This window comes from Atta colombica, unplaced genomic scaffold, assembly GCF_001594045.1.
Source record: "Atta colombica isolate Treedump-2 unplaced genomic scaffold, Acol1.0 scaffold175, whole genome shotgun sequence".
NCBI classification, from domain to species: domain Eukaryota; kingdom Metazoa; phylum Arthropoda; class Insecta; order Hymenoptera; family Formicidae; genus Atta; species Atta colombica.
The window spans coordinates 276,404-296,571 of record NW_017259266.1 but is presented as its reverse complement, the minus strand read 5'-3'; the positions used below and the strand labels follow the sequence as shown (position 1 = coordinate 296,571).

The 20,168-nt window shown below is 31.2% G+C and overlaps 1 protein-coding gene across 2 annotated transcripts in view; it reads left to right on the top strand.

Annotated features, from left to right (window-relative positions):
• The first annotated feature begins 335 nt into the window (after nucleotides 1-335).
• Nucleotides 336-20,168, top strand: part of LOC108686340 (cystinosin homolog) — a 32,143-nt gene continuing 12,310 nt past the window's right edge. For both annotated transcript variants that reach the window (XM_018191602.1, XM_018191604.1), the window contains exons 1-3: nucleotides 336-460; nucleotides 1,122-1,446; nucleotides 1,911-2,006. The gene's annotated coding sequence lies outside the window, so the exon portion shown is untranslated. The remainder of the gene's footprint in view (nucleotides 461-1,121; nucleotides 1,447-1,910; nucleotides 2,007-20,168) is intronic.

The window sequence follows — 20,168 nt, the reverse complement described above, 5'->3', positions numbered from 1 at the left end:
CCAATAACAATTTAATGTATCAGAACGTTTCCTCTCTCTTCTTCTTCTGTATTTGGTTCTCGTTGATAATCTTTATGATTGAGTTAATCATTAGCATTAATCGGGATTAGTGAAGGAGGTCCTTAATGTCATCGTAGGACCGCAAAAGACGTGCAAAATTAAATCGCTGGTGCAAAATAAACGAGCGATCGGAAACAGGATGGTAGGGGGGGAGGGGGGGGAGAGGGTACACCATGGGAGTAAAGATTTTAGTATGAAGGAAGGGGAGACCCTCTTACACACAGGATTTATATATACGAGCGATCTCGCGGGCCTTTACAAGTCGCGTCGTACGCTCGGCTGGACCGGTCGGTTTATACAGTGATCACGGCTTTGCGTTTCCGCGGGAAACGGCAATTTTGTAGGAAGAATCGTTGCGGACGTTACCGATTGTTATCAGCATAATTAGTTACTTCTAATGGTGAGCTTGATTTTTTACACGAAATAAAAACAGTCGGTTGACAGTAATGGAGTACTTTAAGTCATGTAAGCTACAATAGACAATGTTATCACGTGATTCGTGCATTTTATTGTTGCTCTCTACCGTTATTACATTATAGATAACGACATCAATATGGTTGCTGATAATGAAACAATCTGATAATGAATTTCATTGAAAAATGATTTCATCGAAAGAATGGTGCTAAAGAATCTAACAGTTTAACTAAATGCAGATCTAAAAATAACTTTGTTGAACCATAAAAATAATTATGTAGAAACTATTATGTAGTAATTATGTATTTAACGTTGATGTAATGCTGCGAAAAGTTTCAACATTCTGAAAGCAATTGGTTTTACAATTATTTTGTTCTATACAATTATTTTGACGATCTAAGAAAATTATTTTCTAATCTATATCTAAATAAGTTTTTTCCGTGTTGAAATTGAAAAAAGAATTGGATGATAGTAACGTATAATTCAACTTGTAAGTTAATGCACAACGCGATACTCAAAAGAATCTAAAAATTGAGTACAAAAAATAAAATAAATAATTCTAATAACGCGAAATATGATTATAGCTGCGAGTGTTACAGAAACTTATTCTTTTCAACTTACTGTCTAAAGAATTCTATTTCCTTTAGCCTCAAACTCCTAGCTACAATCATCCACAACGAAACTAGAAACTTCATGAACTCGAGATCAAGCTCAAGGACTTGAGGCATCGGAAACCACGGGAGAATGCAATCGGCAAAGCTTCGATTGAAAATTAAAGTCGAGATCGACGTTCAGTGATCGCATTTATCAACAAGCTGGATTTTCTCCACGGTGCTGAGTCTATGATCGAAAGAGTTTGTTCGTCGGGATGATAACCACATGGTTTTAGATGCAATAGAATCAGAAGAAATTATTTCAGATAATTTGTATTCTTACAAATTCAATTGGATTGATCGGTCGATAACGATAGTGGTATGTTTCTTGATTTTATCTTAAATATTAAATTAAGCTGAAATATATAAATGTAATACAATAATAATATAACGGATTTTTGAAATCTAATTATAACATTTTTAATATAAAATTTTTAATTAATTTTGTAATTTTTGATAGAACTTTATAAAATAAAATTTTTTTATTATGTGCTATTTAAGAAAAATATTATTTAAAAAATTTATGAACACACATTTTAAATATGTAGAAAACTTTTTTCTTTTCTTTTCTTTTTTTTTATACAAATGTCTCTCAAATAATATTACTTTAAAAATTAATGACTAATGCAATAAAGCAGACAAGTTTAAATATCTGTCATTCAAAGTCACTCAAAGAAACATTCTTTCTGTCAATGAAAAATTTTTGACGCGGACTCTCTCGTGGATTTCTGATTATGAGCATGCATATTTCAGCGACCTTTAATAAAAAGCTTCTCGTTACAGACGATCTCGTGAAGTCAGTAGCACGTGCAGAGATTGGATGTCTCTGCATCTCTCGATGGTAGATTTTAACTGTCACGGCTGAGCGAAATTTGACAGGTGAGTGAACGTTGCGGCGCAAACTTTTATCGGTAAATCAAGGACGATAAAAACCGGCAGCATGCGTCGTAATAATCGTGATTGCTCGTGAAACAAACTGAAATAACGCTACAGATAATGAACGGCACGACAATGACAGAAATAAGCCGAGCAAAGTAATGAATTATTACGATACTACCTACACCTAATCTGTAACTATTACTGGTACCTCGAAAGAAACACTCGCATTCTTTTCTTTTTAGATGGCTGTAATAAATTTCAACCTTGTCTTTCATTAGTTATATTTAGCAGAAAAAGCAACTTTGTAATTGTACAATTTTGTATTATAATTAGTTTTCGCCTTTAATTAGCTCCTCATTGATCTAATTGTAAATGTATAAACCAATTATATTAAAAAATATTACAATAATTGCAAAACGGTTTTTTCTGCTGAATGCAGCTTATTATTTGCGGTTCTCTATTTATGATGTTATTTATATGTGTATTGTAGTTTATACATATAAAGTTTCTTTCACGTAGTTTCACTAAAGAAATGTTAAAAGCGAAACATCAAAAGTATCATTTAAACTCTCTATGTTTGAGAGGGAATGCGTGGCGAGAATTTTGCACCGCACGCATTTACGACAAAGCGATTCGTCATTTTCGTCGATCGCGCAATGATTTAATTTCCGCGAAACTAGCCGTGAAATCAAAATCGATCAGCAAAGGGGAAAGGGGACCTATCATTCGGTGTCATGCGATCGACCATCGGCAAACGTGTAGTTATTCGAAACCAGGAAAAACGAGGGCACTGAATGCGGTTACAAATAGGCCGTAAGTCATTAGCACAAAACACGTTTTGCACACATACAATAAAACGCGCGCCACTGACTTTCGTAAATTGTGGAAATATCTCGCGCATCCAGGAATTTCTGTGCTCGTGATCCTTGCTATAAATTCACAATATTATTATCTACGTGAAAAAATATTGAGCGAGAGATGTCGATGTTAAATAATAAATTAATTATATCAATTATTTTTAAATAACAAAATCACTCTCGTGTGATAAAATTAAAAGCTTTAAATACCAAGCCTATTTGAGATATCGTATTGCAATAACTTTTATTATGATTACAAAAATTAATTATTTTAAATTATTAATTGTGAGATAATGTTAAAATCTCTTTGATACATTTTTACAGAAATATTTCATATCTGATTATATAATATTTGATATTTGATTATATAATATATAATAAAATTTGTAAATTATACATATACACAATGTGCAGCACAGGATATTGCGATAAAATAATATTTTAAATATTCGATACTTTAATGAAATAACACAGTGTATTTAGAAATTAAATTATAATTAAATTTACTAATATTTTGCACAAAAATGCATATGTATATGCAAATTTTATTTAAAAAATAATACATATTTTTGAGTGTATTTACAATAAAAACTTTTATATGAAAACTTTTCAAATGCTTAGTCATTCTGTTGAGTATCACAATCGCATCAAATGAAGCTTGTTATCGTTACATCTCGATCGAATATTACGTTGATGTTACTCAGCGACTCTTAGCGATATGATGAAGGAAATGGAAATCAAGTATTATCATGAATTTGTATGAATACATCGCACATGAACAAGTTATTTAATCATGATAATTAGTCGATAAAATTTCAAAGTAAAGGGTGCTTTCTATTTAATGATACAAGAGTCGTTCTATTTTTGTTACTCATTTAAAGGAATTTAAAGGAAGATAGACATGTAGTCAACTTGTATACAATAAATGAAAATCATCTTTGATAGTCTTTGATAGTTGACAATAGAAAGTATCTTATTGTAAAAACATTGCAACTTGCAACTTCAAAATTTAACGCTGACAGGATTTTTTCCATTCTAGTTACTTTGGTATCACGTTTCACCGGCACAATATCGTTACTGTCGTAGATGGGTTTTCGAAAATGGAATAAAATGATAAAATTTCAATGAAGCCATTTATACTATCTCGCAAAAAACTCCCGGACGTACGCATCAAACGCCACTAAAAAATAAATACTTCTAATCAACGAAAAAGGCCAATTGTCGACATTACGACAGCACGTGAACATCACCAAGAAAGATGCATAAATATTAGCCAGTCGTGCCAGTCGATTAATCCGCGATCCCGTCGATATTGATATTAAAAACTCAATAAATTGTGAATTATTCATGAATGCGCCCGGATCGGGCATATGGGCTTACGCGAGCTTTTTAACTTCTTCATACTGGATGGAACGACGCTTTATCGACGCTATAGAATAGCGACAAAAAGCACGGCACATCGCACGAACACAGTGTTAACGACGCAAGTTGTTTTTGTTGAAAATTTTGCAAAATCGCCTACAGCGTACCGTAAACAAAACTACACTATCCGCAACAAATGGAAATTTTGCAACAGATCCGATATGCAATGCACGATTCGTAGTACCGTTACGAGATACCGCATTCGTATTCTATTATTAACCCTTTCGTTATAACCGTTTCTACCACGAAACACATTATACGATACAACTGTACGAACCGTGCACGTACTTCAAAGCGATTGCGTCTAAATCATATATAACTGTCTTAAATGTATCGTTATTCTTCATGATAAAAAAAGAGTATCGAGTGGAATAAACAAAGTCTTTTTAAATGCTGCGATATCAATAAATGTATATCGTGTTACTCATTATTTTAAAATATGAGTGTTCTATATTCGTCGAATGACAGTTCATACTACACGGAAGTCTGCCAAGGCGAGTGACTGCAGTTGCTTACAATAACGAAATTAGGGTTAAGCAACGAGAAAAAAGATTGATTTTGAGTATGAAATCTTAGAGTATCAATTTTTTTTACCAAATATAAGGACAGATTTCAATTCTTTTATTATTGGGAGTATAAATTAGTTCGGTTCCGTTTTTTTGTGCATTTATTTCAAAACAAAATGAATGAACAGTTCATCTCAATTAAAGCATTGTCCATCGCTGCCTACTACTTTTTTCCATCAGGCAATTTTCGAATTTCATCTCAAAAAAATGACTCGTTTTTGGAGGCGATCCAATTTTGTAGCCAATTTTCGATTTTTGCGAAAGAAGTGAACCGGTGACTTGCTGCATTCTTCGGAACAACCAGTAATCAGAAGGAGTAATGTCCAGAGAATACGGCGAGTGCGGTAAAACATCCCATTTGAGCGTTTCCAAATATTTTTTTACGACTTTAGCGACATGAGGCCGAGCGTTGTTATGAAGAAGAATAACTTTATCATGTCTTTGCTCGTATTCCGGCCATTTTTCTCGTAATGCACGACTCAAACAAATCAATGGTAGCCGATACCGATCGCCCGTGAAATCGCCAGGTTTCAGCAGTTCATAGTAAACAAGACTCTTTTAGTCCCACCAGATACAGAGCATGATCTTCGAACCATGAATGTTCAGCCGTGGTGTTGATGTTGAGGTCGATGGCAACGATTGACCGGGCTTAGCGTAGTATTTTTTCTTCTTAGAATCATAGAATATCCACTTCTCATCTCCAGTCACAATCCGATGCAAAAAACCTTTTCTCTGTTGTCTTTGAATCAGCTGTTCGCAAGTGAAAAATCGCCTTTCGGTTTCAGTTCAAAAGGCACCCAATTTCCTTGTTTTTTCATTCATGACTCTCAATCGTACATAATCGTACGGTTGAATTACCCCCATAATGATTCTACAAGCTCCTCTTGCGTTTGACTCTAATCTTCTTCGAGTAATGCCTCTAATTCTTTGTCTTCGAATTTTTTTGGCTGTTCAGAGCGAGGCTTGTCTTCAACGCTGAAATCTCCATCCTTGAAACGTCGAAACCATTCCCTACATAATTTATCAATTGGAGTGTCACCATAAACTTCAACAAGCATTCAGGCTTCAGCTGCACTTTTCTTCCAATTGAAGCAGAAAATCAAAATCTCCCGCAAATGCTATTTGGTTAACACAAAATTCGACATTTCAAACACAGTAAAAATCAATCATTTTGTATGAAACTCAAAGCGATAAACTGAATATATTAGCAAATGTTTTACCTCTCTGAAACCGCCAAAATCAGCTGTCATGAACCATTCACAACAGCTGGAGCTATCTTTAGCGAAATGGACCGAATTTGTATTCCCAATAATATAAAAAAAAATAATCCATACAAAAAACTAGTGTTATTTTATATGTATATTGTTCTATTCTGCTTAATAAACTATAAGTAAAAATTTAATATTAAAAAAATTTTATGTTTATCATTCTATAAATTACTATCAATAACACATAAAAACTGAGATACTTATTTTGCTACACAAAATAAGAAAGAACTAAAATAAAAAAAAGAAAGTAGATCACAGAGATAATATATGACCGAAGAAATGATTTAGCTGAAATACTTCAAAATTTAGATACAGATCTGAAAATAAATTTTGTTAGACTATCAAAATAATTATGTAAGACACTCAAAACTAATTGCTAGAATGTCAAATTTTTTTTTCATCTTTGTTCATCATATTTTTCTACATAATTATTTTGATGATCCAATAAAATTATTTTCAGATCTGTATTCATCTAAATTTTTAAATATTTTTAAATTTTTAGTAAAATCGTTCTTCCGTGTTGGAAAGCCAGACATACAATAATTATATTTTTCAATTGTTCATTACAACGATAATTAAACAATGCATTATCGATAAGAAAGTTATCGATGAATCAGAACATAATCACAGAATTATAAAACTGAGCGTACGTTACTACCTGCTATTTCTGCATAATCATACTAAAACAATAATATTGTTTTTGCATCAATAATTAAAAAAAGATCAGTTCAGGGAAATATAGAGAAAATCGGGAACATTCCAGGAACAAACTTTACGCAGAATTCAATCCTAGGACTGCCCCTAGAAAACGGAGATGTTCTATAATAATCTTAGGGCACAGGACACAAAAAATCTTAAGCAGTAAAACTTAAATAATAAGTGAGTTGATCAATTATACACTGAAAGAAATATTTACGTACGTATAACTATTTATTTTATTAGTATGTAATTAATAAAAATTTTCTTAACTTTTTCATTAAAAAATTGTTCAAATAAAAATTTAGTTATTTTAACACAATTTTAAATAAAAAAAATAGAAAGTTTTTGTTAATCATATATCAACAAAGTAAATGATTATATGTGCTAAATATTTCTGTCAATCTAGTACAGAGACTGCAAGGCCATAACGTAAGCAGTAAATCCATGTTGATTTTCCTACTGTTACGTGTTACTGTTTGAGTATTTTGTGTGCCATGGTCTTTAATCTAACTGCGCTATAGCCTGTCGAATTCTGAAGGCGATTTAAATTCTCTTGACAGTCAAGGACAAATAAAATGGACAAATAGTAACTATCGTAGCGAGATAAAAATGTTATTAGCATTCGTAGCCTTCGTTCTTGATTAGCACAGCGTTGCACACCGCATTATTATGCAAGCCACTGACATTGCATCTGGTAAGAAATTTTTGTATCCAGCTCGAAGTATCACGCGATCTTTTCGTTAGAATAGAAAAACAAAATGTGCAAATTTTCATAAAACTTCGCCAAAAAGAAGTGTTTTGGATTAAAAAAAAATCAATTCGAATAAATCAACGAATCTATTCGGAAAATGATGTAATGAAAGTGTAAAGATGGCAAATCTATTAACAAAGACTCAACAGTGATAAATGATAAATAAATTATTCTTGCCCAAGATTTGCATCTATTAATATCGCGAACTTTCTTATTCTCGGCGCCGAGGAACGCGTTCGTCAAGCGCGTTGCATGTTTCTCGCGTGCAACGCGATATCGATCGGTCACGAGACAATGCTCGATCTTATTATTGATGCACACGTGACTCACAAAGCGTTCTTCGGCGCCTTCATAAATAAGGTAATCAAGTTACAGAAGTAGCTTCTTGACCTATGCGCTCATCAGGCAGCCATATATATGTTAATAATTAATATTTCTTAAATTAATCAAGATAATTCACGTTAACGATTCATCAGTACACGTCACATATAGAGATAAAAATCATCTATAAATTAATTAACTCTAAAAAAATCATATCTTTATCTAAAAATGCTAAATTATAAAGAAATATAATTTGCTTCATTGACGAGATATTAATCGATTTTGATTATTTTTTTAAGTAATAAACAACAATTTGGCGAATTAAATTGCAGTCTTGCAAATTTAATTATATTCTGGAGTATTAACCAGAATTTATTTTCAAATAGAGCTTATCTTCCTGAGTTATTCGCTCCCGTCCAGAACGGAGGGGATTTTATTTCATTTCCATTATCATGATAAATAACGTTAAATAAAATTACAACGAAACGTCACGAAGTCATAAGCGTCAGAGCAACGATAATTTGACCGTTATAATGAGAAATGTAAATAAAGCTTAATACACGGCCGCTTATTGTTCGAGGATATCGGACACTCGGTTGCGCGAATTAGCGATTCGGCAGAATGGGATAAACAAATGGCGTAATTAAATATTCACTCCCATTCCACTGGTTTGTAAATTCGACCGGATTTCGTTCCGCCAACAACATACGACGATACCATTTTTATTTATTTACATGATGACACGTTACGAGCGGAAATTGCGTATTGCCTATATCTCATACGTGCGCGATATGTATATTATATTTCGCATTACGTTGAATTTTACAACGCGATACCATCGTGTGAGAACGAGGATGTATTTATTTGAACGCGTGCGCCGCAATTAATTCGATTATTTACTTACGCGTTATATATACGTACGCTCTGGTTATTAACTGTCATAATTTGTACGCCAGGAATTTCTACTTTACACTTTGCAATTTTACCAGCTAAAGAGATAATCGCACTTGGTGAAACTACACGTTTCGTGAGCACCGTGTTGTACAAGACGTCCCGTACGCAGTTTGCTAAATGCAGTGTACATACTACATATATCTCTACAGATACATTCTTTGAAGTCAGTTATTTCTATGAGTGAAAACATCGATTAATTATTGTGGACTACGGATAATCAGAAAGTTTTTTAAGAATTTTTAACAAGAATCGATTATTTTAATTTAGATTAAAAAAAAATATTAAATTTAATAGTCAATCTACACATGTTACAAAATCACTCTCTATCACAAGAATACCGGTTTTTCTATTTTTTATGCGTGCATTTTATCAGTAAATATCGTCTACTAATCACTTACGCATAGTAATCAAGTATGTAATACTTGTAAATCAGATTTGGAATGTTGAATATACTTTCTATAGACTAAGATTATTAATAGAATAAATGATTATGTATCCTTGACTGATCAAATCTTATTTAATCAATTTCTCGATCGATTGATCGATTGTTAAAGATGAATGCTATCTTGTTTCTATTACTTCAAGAAAAACTGATGACGAGTTCGACAGTCAATGACAGACTCATCGAGCTTTCTTCAAGTGGATCAATTAAATATTCCGCCACTCAATCAATCTGAACATCTAGTATTTTGTAGTATTAATTAATGAGAGATCTCACGATGAAATTCAAAGTAGATCAAGGTGCAAAAATTAAATCATTTTATTGATATTTTGATTTATATTTGTTTTAATGAATTAAGTAACAAAACTTTTTTGTTAATTATAATATATGTATAATAGAATAACAATTCAGCATTTTTATATTTTTTTTAAGAGCAAACATTATTAGAATAATTAAATAGTTTTGTTGCTTAATAAATAAATTAAATAAAATTAAATAAAAATTCGACCTATATTCTCGTAATCAATATTAATTAAATAATAACAAAATATATTTAATTAATTAAAATTTTCAGTCAGTAGCTTTTATATTTGTTTTTTCACTTTGTATATATCTTAAAAGTTAAGTATTTCTTCTAGTAACCATTACTTCTAGTAACCAATAATATATCTTTCGATTCCATTTTTAAGAGTACGTAAAATATAAGATTATCTATCTAAAAAAAATTTTAATCCCAGTATGAGTAATATGTATTAGAACACCGCTATTTTACGAGACTGTAAATTCACGATGGGAATCGAATTAGAAACAGAAAATCACGGAGCAACAACAATGAATATATTTTATGCAATTGAAACAAAATAACGGTATTGCTAAATAAAACAAACTAAGTAAAATAAATAAAAGGAGGAACTGCATGCAAGCATCGCATGTGGATTTGTATTATCCAGTTTTTATAAAAACAAACCAAGAGAATGCTATAAGCTAGCGACGAGGTAACATACATAACATATATACATATGTGTGCTGTAATATAAGCTATCTGAAAAATAACAAAATTAATAATCAATTGATTGGTTTTATTATTATTTGTAATTTATTATTTATTATTCTAAAAAATTGAATATGACCATTTTACAAGAGAGATACTTGAATGAATTATTCTTTTATGGAAAAATGCAGAATTATTGAGTATCAAATTCTAGAAGAATATGTATATATATTGTGCGTGCGTGCGCGCGCGCGCGCGCGCGCGCGCGCGTGTGTGTGTGTGTGTGTAGTGTGTGTAGTGTGTGTGTGTGTGTGTGTGTGTTAGTGTGTGTGTGTGTGTGTGAGTATATATATATGTAAAACAATGAACATACATTTAACTCTGATCGATGTTCGTTTCGAAATTTCTTTAACTGATATTTACGAATCCAATGCTTCAAATTAATATATACTTACTTAATAATTGAATAATTTTTTAAAGATCAAACTCTGAGGAATATAAGAAAATTGTAAGAAGTTTCAATCAATTTTTCGCATCATGATTGAAAGAAATGTTCAAAACTATTGAATCTGCAAATATTGATTAGTAATATTAAAAAGAGATTGGGAAATATTAAATAAAATATGATACAAATTGTCAGAGTTCTAGCAATTTATAATTTAAATATAATACTTTGATGTATTCATTTTCATTGCTGTTTGAAATGTAAACGTTTTAAACATCTAATATTTATAAAAACATTTTGCACTTATAACGCATACATATTTTTATGGCGAAATATGTATTGTCAATCGTGATATTATTTTTATATTTTATAAATATTAGCAACACATTGTTTCTTTGCTATTTAAGCGCTGCTTTCTCAAACATCTCACGAAATCCGATATTGTGATACGATCAAACGCATTGGACGGTGATATTAATATTGGAAACCGGATCCACAATAAAGGGTAGACTGGCAAGGAACTCGTAAATTTACGTCGATAACCGACTATAAAAGCATACAGGAAAAGCGTGAGGTGACCGCAGAATAAATAGTTTGGAAAAATATAACAAACTACATGTATATGGAAGAAAAAAAGATTCTGCTTATAAGAGATCTAATTTTTAGTATACAAAGACACCTAATATAGTTAAATATCACAGCTAATTATTTCAATATTAAATTAATGGCTAATTTTAAACGATATTTTATTAAACGAATTTAAAAAGATAAGCGATGTTCGTCAAGCGTTTTCTAATAGCATCAGGAATATCGCGATATGTATTAATGATATTTTTCGAAAATGAACTACCGTCATATCATAGTGAGAATAATTTCGCGCCAATAGTCCGCGCCTACAACATACCTCGTCGCTAACCATGAAATTCACGCTCCAATAAACAATGCCCATCAATATTCATACGATAAAAGCATGAGTGCTCAAATTTCGACGTAGCTATTACAAGCTGTTTTCGCGACCTCACTCGTACGTACATGAATCCTGGCAATCCTACGGTTATTCTCGTAGAAAATGACAGGATATGTTAATGCAGCCCGTCGCATGCACGACGGCTACGGTATATCTAATGATTTATAATACGCGACTGCGCGTGCAACTCTATTTTCGCACCGATAATTTGTTTTCGAATATATGTAATAAACAGGATCAAACGAAAATTAATAAAAGCTGAATTCGCTCTTTTCGCGGCTATAATTTCGCTATTGCGACCGTTAAATAGAGAAAAATTGTATGCGAATTAGGTAATAAATATATGTTGTTCTCTCACATTGCGGGAAATGCGTAAACATGGATATGTCGCAAAACTGAATCTGTCATTATCGAGCAAAAATCGCGATTGAGCGAATGCAAATACTAAACGAAAGAAAATTGCATTACAGACGAATATTACTCTCTCCCACATATTGTAGGAATAAAATCGACATATAACGTGGATGTGATAGCAAATTAGATAAATTACTGTTTAGTCGTGTAAATATTTCACAAACGACATCATGCAATTGAAACAGGCAATAAACAATGGTAAAACGCAAAAGGCTTTTCGAATTAGTGAAGAATGAATGGTTGAACTACCTCGATCTTATTGCTTGATTAACCCGTAATAGAAATACATATTTTTTATGCTATTAAAGAAATATATAAATTTTTAAGATTTACTAAGCTTTCTGTTATTGTATTCGTTTAAAAAAAATTTAAAAATTTTTAACTATATAAAAAATTGTAACATTAGCATAAATGTAGTACGATAATTAGCCCACATGATGAATAAAATGAAAATGTGAAAAATAAGATTGTGAAACAAAATAATTTAAAATCATTTTACACTATTTAGGCTTGTTTCACCTTTCGATAAACTTGAGCTCACTAACTCTCTAACTCTCTAACTCTCTAATGCTCTTACTCTTTTACTCTTTTTTTATCTATTAGACAAACTATCACGTAGTTTATTCGTAGAACGATCACTTAAAAATTAGAAAAATTCCAGAATTACTAAAACATATGTTTCACACAGAAAAAATGATTTTGATGAAATATCTAAAAATGTAATTAGATACAGATCTGAAAATAACTTTATTGAATCAAAATACAATAGTTACGTAGAATGTATGAACTAATTTCTAGAATATCAAAACTTTTTGCTTATTATGCTTAGCGTCTTATATAATAAGTATGATAATCCAACAAAATTATTTTCAAATCTGTGTCTAGCTAAATTTTTAATACTTCAGCAAAATCGTTTTTTTCTGGAAATTACAAATTAATTTGATTTCCAATAATTAAAATATCTAATATTTAAAGAAGTTGCGACAAGCGATGATATTTTCGGAAAATAACGGTATTGCTAAAAGTAACTTTGTTGGATCATCAAAATAGTTACGTAGGACACTCGAATTGTTGCTAGAATGTCAAAATTTTTTATAGGGTTACTTATTATTATGCTTGAGCGATCCACAAAATAATTTTGATAATGCAATAACATTATTTTCTAATTTGTATCTAGCTAAATTTAAGATACTTCAATAAAATTTCAATAAAATTTCAATAAAATTCTTTCTGGAAATTACGGGTTAATTTGATTTTCAACTAATATCAAAATTTATAGAAGTCGCGATAAATGACGATATCTATTTGAAAAGAACGATATTATTAAAATTTCTAAAAATTTAGCTAGAAAATCTGAAAATAATTTTGTTGGACCATCAAAATAGTTATGTAGGACACTCGAGTTGATCTAGAATATCAAAATTTGTTATAGGATTACTCATTATGTTTGAATGATCCACAAAATAATTTTGATAATCCAATAAAATTATTTTTAAATCCTTATTTAGCTAAATTTTGAATACTTCAGTAAAATTTCGATAAAATTTTTTCTGGAAATTACGGGTTAATTTAATTTCTAATAATTAATATCAAAATTTATATTAGGTGTACAACTTTGCTTCCGCCGTTTTCCTATAGATAGCTTTAGCGGTAAGTGGTGGTCGAAATAAATAGATCATAGACGTCATACAATAAACTTAGGCATCTGTCAACATAACCCCATAGAAACATTAGTCGATTTGTATTTGCATCATAAAGTTATTCTCGATTGAAAATGTCAGTTTACGAGCCAAATTCTCGTCATTTGCAGGAGGTTTTAATTTTTTGCTTCAATATGAAGAAATCTGCGGCTGAGGCTCATCGAATGCTCTCAAATACTTATGGTGAGGCCGCTATTAGTGAAAGAACGTGTCGTGAGTGGTTTCAACGCTTCAAGAACGGTGATTTTGACGTCCAAAGTCATGCTCTATATTTGGTGGGACCAGCTCGGCGTAGTGTATTATGAACTGTTAAAACCGACTGAAACAATCACAGGCGATCGGTATCGAACGCAATTGATGCGTTTGAGCCGAGCATTGAGAGACAAACGGCCGCAATACACAACGAGAGACACGATAAAGTGATTTTGCAGCATGACAATGCTCGACCCCATGTTGCGAAAGTGGTCAATACATACTTGGAAACGTTGAAATGGGAAGTCCTACCCCCCCCGCCGTATTCTCCAGACGTTGCTCCCTCTGACTATCACTTGTTTCGATCAATGGCACACGGCCTGGCTGACCAGCACTTCCGGTCTTATGAAGAAGTAAAAAATTGGATCGATTCGTGGATAGCCTCAAAAGATGACCAGTTTTTTCGACGCGGGATTCGTACGCTACCCGAAAGATGGGAGAAAGTAGTGGCCAGCGATGGACAATACTTTGAATTATAAATGTATAACTAGTTTTTTACAATAAAACCTCGAATTTCGGAAAAAAAACGGCGGAAGCAAAGTTGTACACCTAATAAAAGTCGTGATAAGCGTCGTGACAATATTTATTTGAAAGAACGATATGTTAAAATTTCTAAAAATTTAGTTAGATGATGCAAATCAGAAAATAATTTTGTTGGATCAAATGTATATGGTAACACACTTGAGCTGGCTGGGAGAATGTCAAAACATTTTGCAACATTGCTTGTCATGCTTTCATGAGTGTCCTACATAATTATTTTGATAGTCCAACAAAATTATTTTCAGATTTGTATCTATTTAAAGTTTTAGATATTTTGGCAAAATCGTTTTTTTTCGTATATTAATATGATTTCATCGATTATTGGTCCATCATTAGAAATATCGTTCCTGCAGAACAACATTATATATCCACTTTACAATAATTTACAACCCATCTTGAAATCAAGATATTATATATACAAAAGGGTAGAGGTTCACTTGTAAGTCGGTCGGTCGCGCGTGCAGTGCTGGCTTCATAAAAAAAAAGAAAGTCTCGATAAAATCGGGAATAGAGCTATAAAAAAATTTCTCGACGGCGGTCAATGACGGACGACGGCGGAGTGGTCGCATATTTCGTGCTCCATCGATCGGCCGAGAGGATCCCGAGCGAGCGACAAAAGCCAGCTGAGCGGCTGCGACAGCGCGTGGCGCGGAGTATTTAAAACCATTTAGCTGAGCAGTTAATTACGCCAATAATTCCGCCAATGGAATAATAATGCTGATGCCGTCCGTCGAGTCGCGACGCGCGTCCCAATAAATTCGACCGGTGAGAGAATTAGAAAGGCCGAATCGAATCCAGACTAGCGCACACGCGACTATGCATACCTCGTGCAATGATATATCGAGCGACGCGTGCCTGTAATGTCGACATTTTGCCTTAATGTATCACGGAGAATACGGTGAGAGAGAAAGAGAGTGTGAGTGCCCTAAAATATCCTCATAAATATACGAAGGTGAAACATTCTCTACCTCGATGATGTTCTGGCGAATATTAAGAAAACAATTATGCCATAAAAAATTAGGATATTGTTACCTTGGATATTATATTTTTCGATAACTGATGCAATTTTATAAAGCGCGGATTTTTTTTAAACTTAATTCTATAAATTTTCAAGCGAGATGTCATTTAAGAAAATGCGTGAACGATCTTTTTTATCTCTAAGAAACAAGACAAAGAAATTAATATCTAATTTTACAAGATATATAAATCAATAAAATTAATATAATTATCCTTTTATTACTTAGCTATAATTTCATTATATTTTAAATTTTTCAGAATGGATTTCCTTAAAACAATTGAAAATTCATTCCAATCAATCTTATTTATTATCAATCTTATTTAACTATAATTTATTTATGTATCATATTAATTTTTCAGAATAAAATCTCACTCAAAAAGAATAAAAATTCACTCCAATCCAAAAAAAAGTGAAAATACTGCCACTCAGAATGGAATGACATTTCATTTTTCGTAAGAGTGAATGTTTAACCTCAATCATAGTGAATGTGTTACTCGCTTGGAGTGAAATATCAGTCAAGATGACTTCATCTATAGAGCGTTCCGTTTCACGCATGATGCACATCATTTATCCTTATTGTTTAGCAAATGTTAAACAAGGATAAATGATGCATCGTGCGTGAAACAGAACATATCCTAAGAGTTTTAATTTAAAAAATATTGTTGTTAAACTCAATAAATATAGATTCTTATTAGCATTTTATTTTTAGAAATGTTGTCGTTATTTTTTACATATAATATACGACAAAACATAATGTCAACACGATGATCAATATGTGATTTATTTATTAAACTTCTTGCATTGTTTTTATAGATTATAGTGATGTAGAATATTTCAAATTCATGCCTTAATTTTACGAATAAAAATATTCACTCCACAACATAGAAGAATTCACTTTATACACATGAAAAAATGAAGTGATTATCAAATCACTCTAATTTGAGCGATTTGATAATCACTTCATTTTTTGAGTGGAATTTCATTTTCAAGAAATGTAGAGAGTACGAAGTGTATCATTTGTCTGTTGAGGCATAAGATAATGATATGTCTTCTAAAATCTGTGGAATTCCAGAAGCAGAACATGATCCCATCAGCATAATGTTGTGTCTCCGAAATATTAATAAGTCGCGTTAAATTATACTTTCTAATCAGCAATGAACATTAACCTATATTGGAATACGAGCGATTAAATAATTGACTACGATAAGAAATTAGCATGAAACGGGCATTAAGTCGATCCAATAGCCTCATTCGATATTTAATATTTAATTTATGATAATTGTTATTATACTCGACCGCCTAGATTTTTAATGCGTACAAATTGTTCGCGGTATCGCAATATAAATTAAGGAATAACACGCAACAGTACATACGGTACGGCGGAGATAACAACATTATTAACATTATTAACAAAAAAAAGTAAAAAGTACTTCCCAATACTTGCGAGGCAAAAAATTGTTTGTTATTTTCATGCTTAATTAAATTCATAGTATAATAATCGCTATTAAATGAATTTACTTAAATGCGAAATAAATGAACAGTTATATTTTTATTCCCCATGCCTCCATGCGTTTCTGCTTTATTTTTATAAAATACTGTCCTTTTAATTCGGCTCTAATTAGGATCTTTTACGTGAAGTTACGTTTTTTTTTATTTCTTTTTTGCACATTACGTGCACATCTCGGCTCAAATGGATTCACAGAGTTAGATATCAAAAATAAAAATTCTATCCTGTTCTCTCTCTCTCTCTCTCTCTCTCTCTCCCCTCTCCCTCTCGTTGGTATATTCTAGAGCATAGCATTTTTCAAGTTCTTTCGGTCGTAGTCCACAGTAGAAAATACATTTCACATAACGAATCAGTACGTACACATACAAAAATTTTATGAAAGCATATTACTCTTGCTACATGCAATAAAGTAGAAACATGACAATGTTAATATAAAATACGATTTTACGAATAAAAATGTAATGAGAAAAAAAAAGTTACACGAGAGTGAGATATCGGAAATATGCTGAATGTGAGCATTGCGATAAAAAAAACGTTCTCTCGATTAGATTACGCTGTAAAGAGAATTACTCGATTTATTGATTTCCATGTAATCCGGCTTATTTTAGTATTAGAGTCAAATCCTGTTGTCTCTTTCGCTAAAATCCATCTTTCTTTTCATCACTTCTATCATACGAATTTCCTGTGGCACGTCAAAGTGAATCTCGTTTGTCTTCGTCACTCGGGATCGAGTTCGATATATTATTCTCTCTTCTTCTCTCCTTTCTCTTTTCTCACACAATCTTTATCATACTCCTATCTTTTTTTTTTCCTGTTCTTTGAAATACAGTTGATCTTTTCGCAATCTCGATGGAACTTTACCGAGATTTGACCTACTAAAGCATATGTTAAGTTTATCATCGACTAAGCACTAATTGTAAGTGCGAAAACAGGAAAAAAAAGCGAATGGAGGTACTAAACAGAAATAGTGAACGAAATCGTTGAATTAACGCTAGCACACGAAATTCAATCGAATTTTCGTTTTTTGATCTACACACAGCGAAGGAGAAACATTTAAATGATCAAATCTATCATGAAATGACCCTTGAGCATTTAATTAATCGCGTTAATTAGGATCGATTGTTAAAATTAGTTAAATTTTTTTTCTTCGTCTACATATCATTAGATGAATTATATATGGAGAAAATAATTTTGCTGAAGTATCTAAAAATTTAATACGATACATAAATCTAATAATAACTTTGTTGGACTAGTAAAATAATTTTGCAGGACACTATAATTACTAGAATATCAAAATTTTTTATAGATGTTCATTATACTTGAATTTTCTACATAATTATTTTTATAATCAACAAAATTATTTTCAGAAGTGTATCTAGCTAAATTTTTAGATATTTCAGCAAAATCGTTCTTTCCATAATAAAATTTTTTTTGTGCACGCAATACAAAAGTCATGTTTTTACACCTGAAACAATTATTCGAACGATTCTTAGAAAAGTTTTCTTCAGATGCTAAAAAATTTCACTATTAAAAGATTCAATATTTTTTTGTTTAACATACACTGCATTTTCTTATTTTTTTATTAATTATTTACAGAAATCTAATACTGGCCAATATTGAAAGACAATAATTAATTACTTATTTTAAATATTAAAAACTGTGTTCAGTACTTCTAGTATTTTAAATAAATAATTAGTTACTGTTTTTTAGTAATAAATTGGTTAGTATCGATATTAAATCGATCAATATTAGATTTCTGTAAAAGTTAATAGAGATAATACAAATAACTTTCGATGGAACGCACATTTACACTTAAATGAAAAGAAGGAAATTTTTTATGATTGGAATTTCTTTCTCGAGAAATCTTGCATGGAAATGCTTCTCTTGCTTTTAAGAAAATAATGAGTAAATATAGACTTTATATTGTCGGCGCTGTGAAATTTTCTCTTTGAATAAAATTCTTCGCTATTTTCAATGCAAGCAGTTGCCGTGGAAGAGCGTCACGCATTTTATAATGATAAAAAGAAAAGATTATTCGAAATTTTAGAATAATAATATAGTATTAAAGAAGAAACAAAAGAATTTAAAGCAGAGCAATAGTAAAATAAAAATAAAATTTATTAAGATTCACTCGAAGGTAGGATAAATCCATTATCATTAAGAATGATTGATACCATATACGTATACACATGAAATAATTCTATATTCTAATATGAATGTTATCGCGTTTCATAATTTATAAAGTTCTCTTCCCGGAAAAAAATGTTTCTTATATAATTATATATAAAATATATCCATATATATAAAACATTTTTTCCCGGATTATCATTACTTATTTATTCAGGAACATAGAAACAATATTAATTGGAAAATAACACAACATTCTCAATCATTACGGCACATAGATTGGAATTTGCACATGATTTCGATTGGGAGAATATTAAAATTTTGGATACAGATAGGTTGTTAAACAAACGACTAACAGCAGAAATGATTTACATACATAAACAAAAAAATGATCTTAACGTACAAAATGACACAGAATAAACATATGCTATTTTAATTTCTAAAAATTGTTGCTTCCTTCTCTTTCATAGTTTTATTGAAAGTCTATTTGTGTTATTGTATTTCAATAGATAACCGCGTTATCAACATCGCATAATATGTCAATTTTTAAACATCCATGTAAATTTTTAATAAAATTTTTAATAAAATACCATCAGTCTAATTTCAATCTTATTTATTAAATAATACCTTTGACGTAATAAATTGGGAAATTTAATGGACAATTTTGACATATGAATGCAAATATACTTTATCCACAGTTCACATTAAGACGAACAATATTTCGAAAGTAACACAATCTAATTTTCTAAGAGTAATTAACGACAATCTTTGTACATATTATAGTTCATTAATGTATTTGCTGAAGAGAATCAAACAAGAATCGAAATTCTTATTTAATTATTATATACAATAAAACTTATTGCATCACATCCAGGATTGGTTCTCAAAGGCTTGTTTATTTCCTAATTGATTTAATTTATT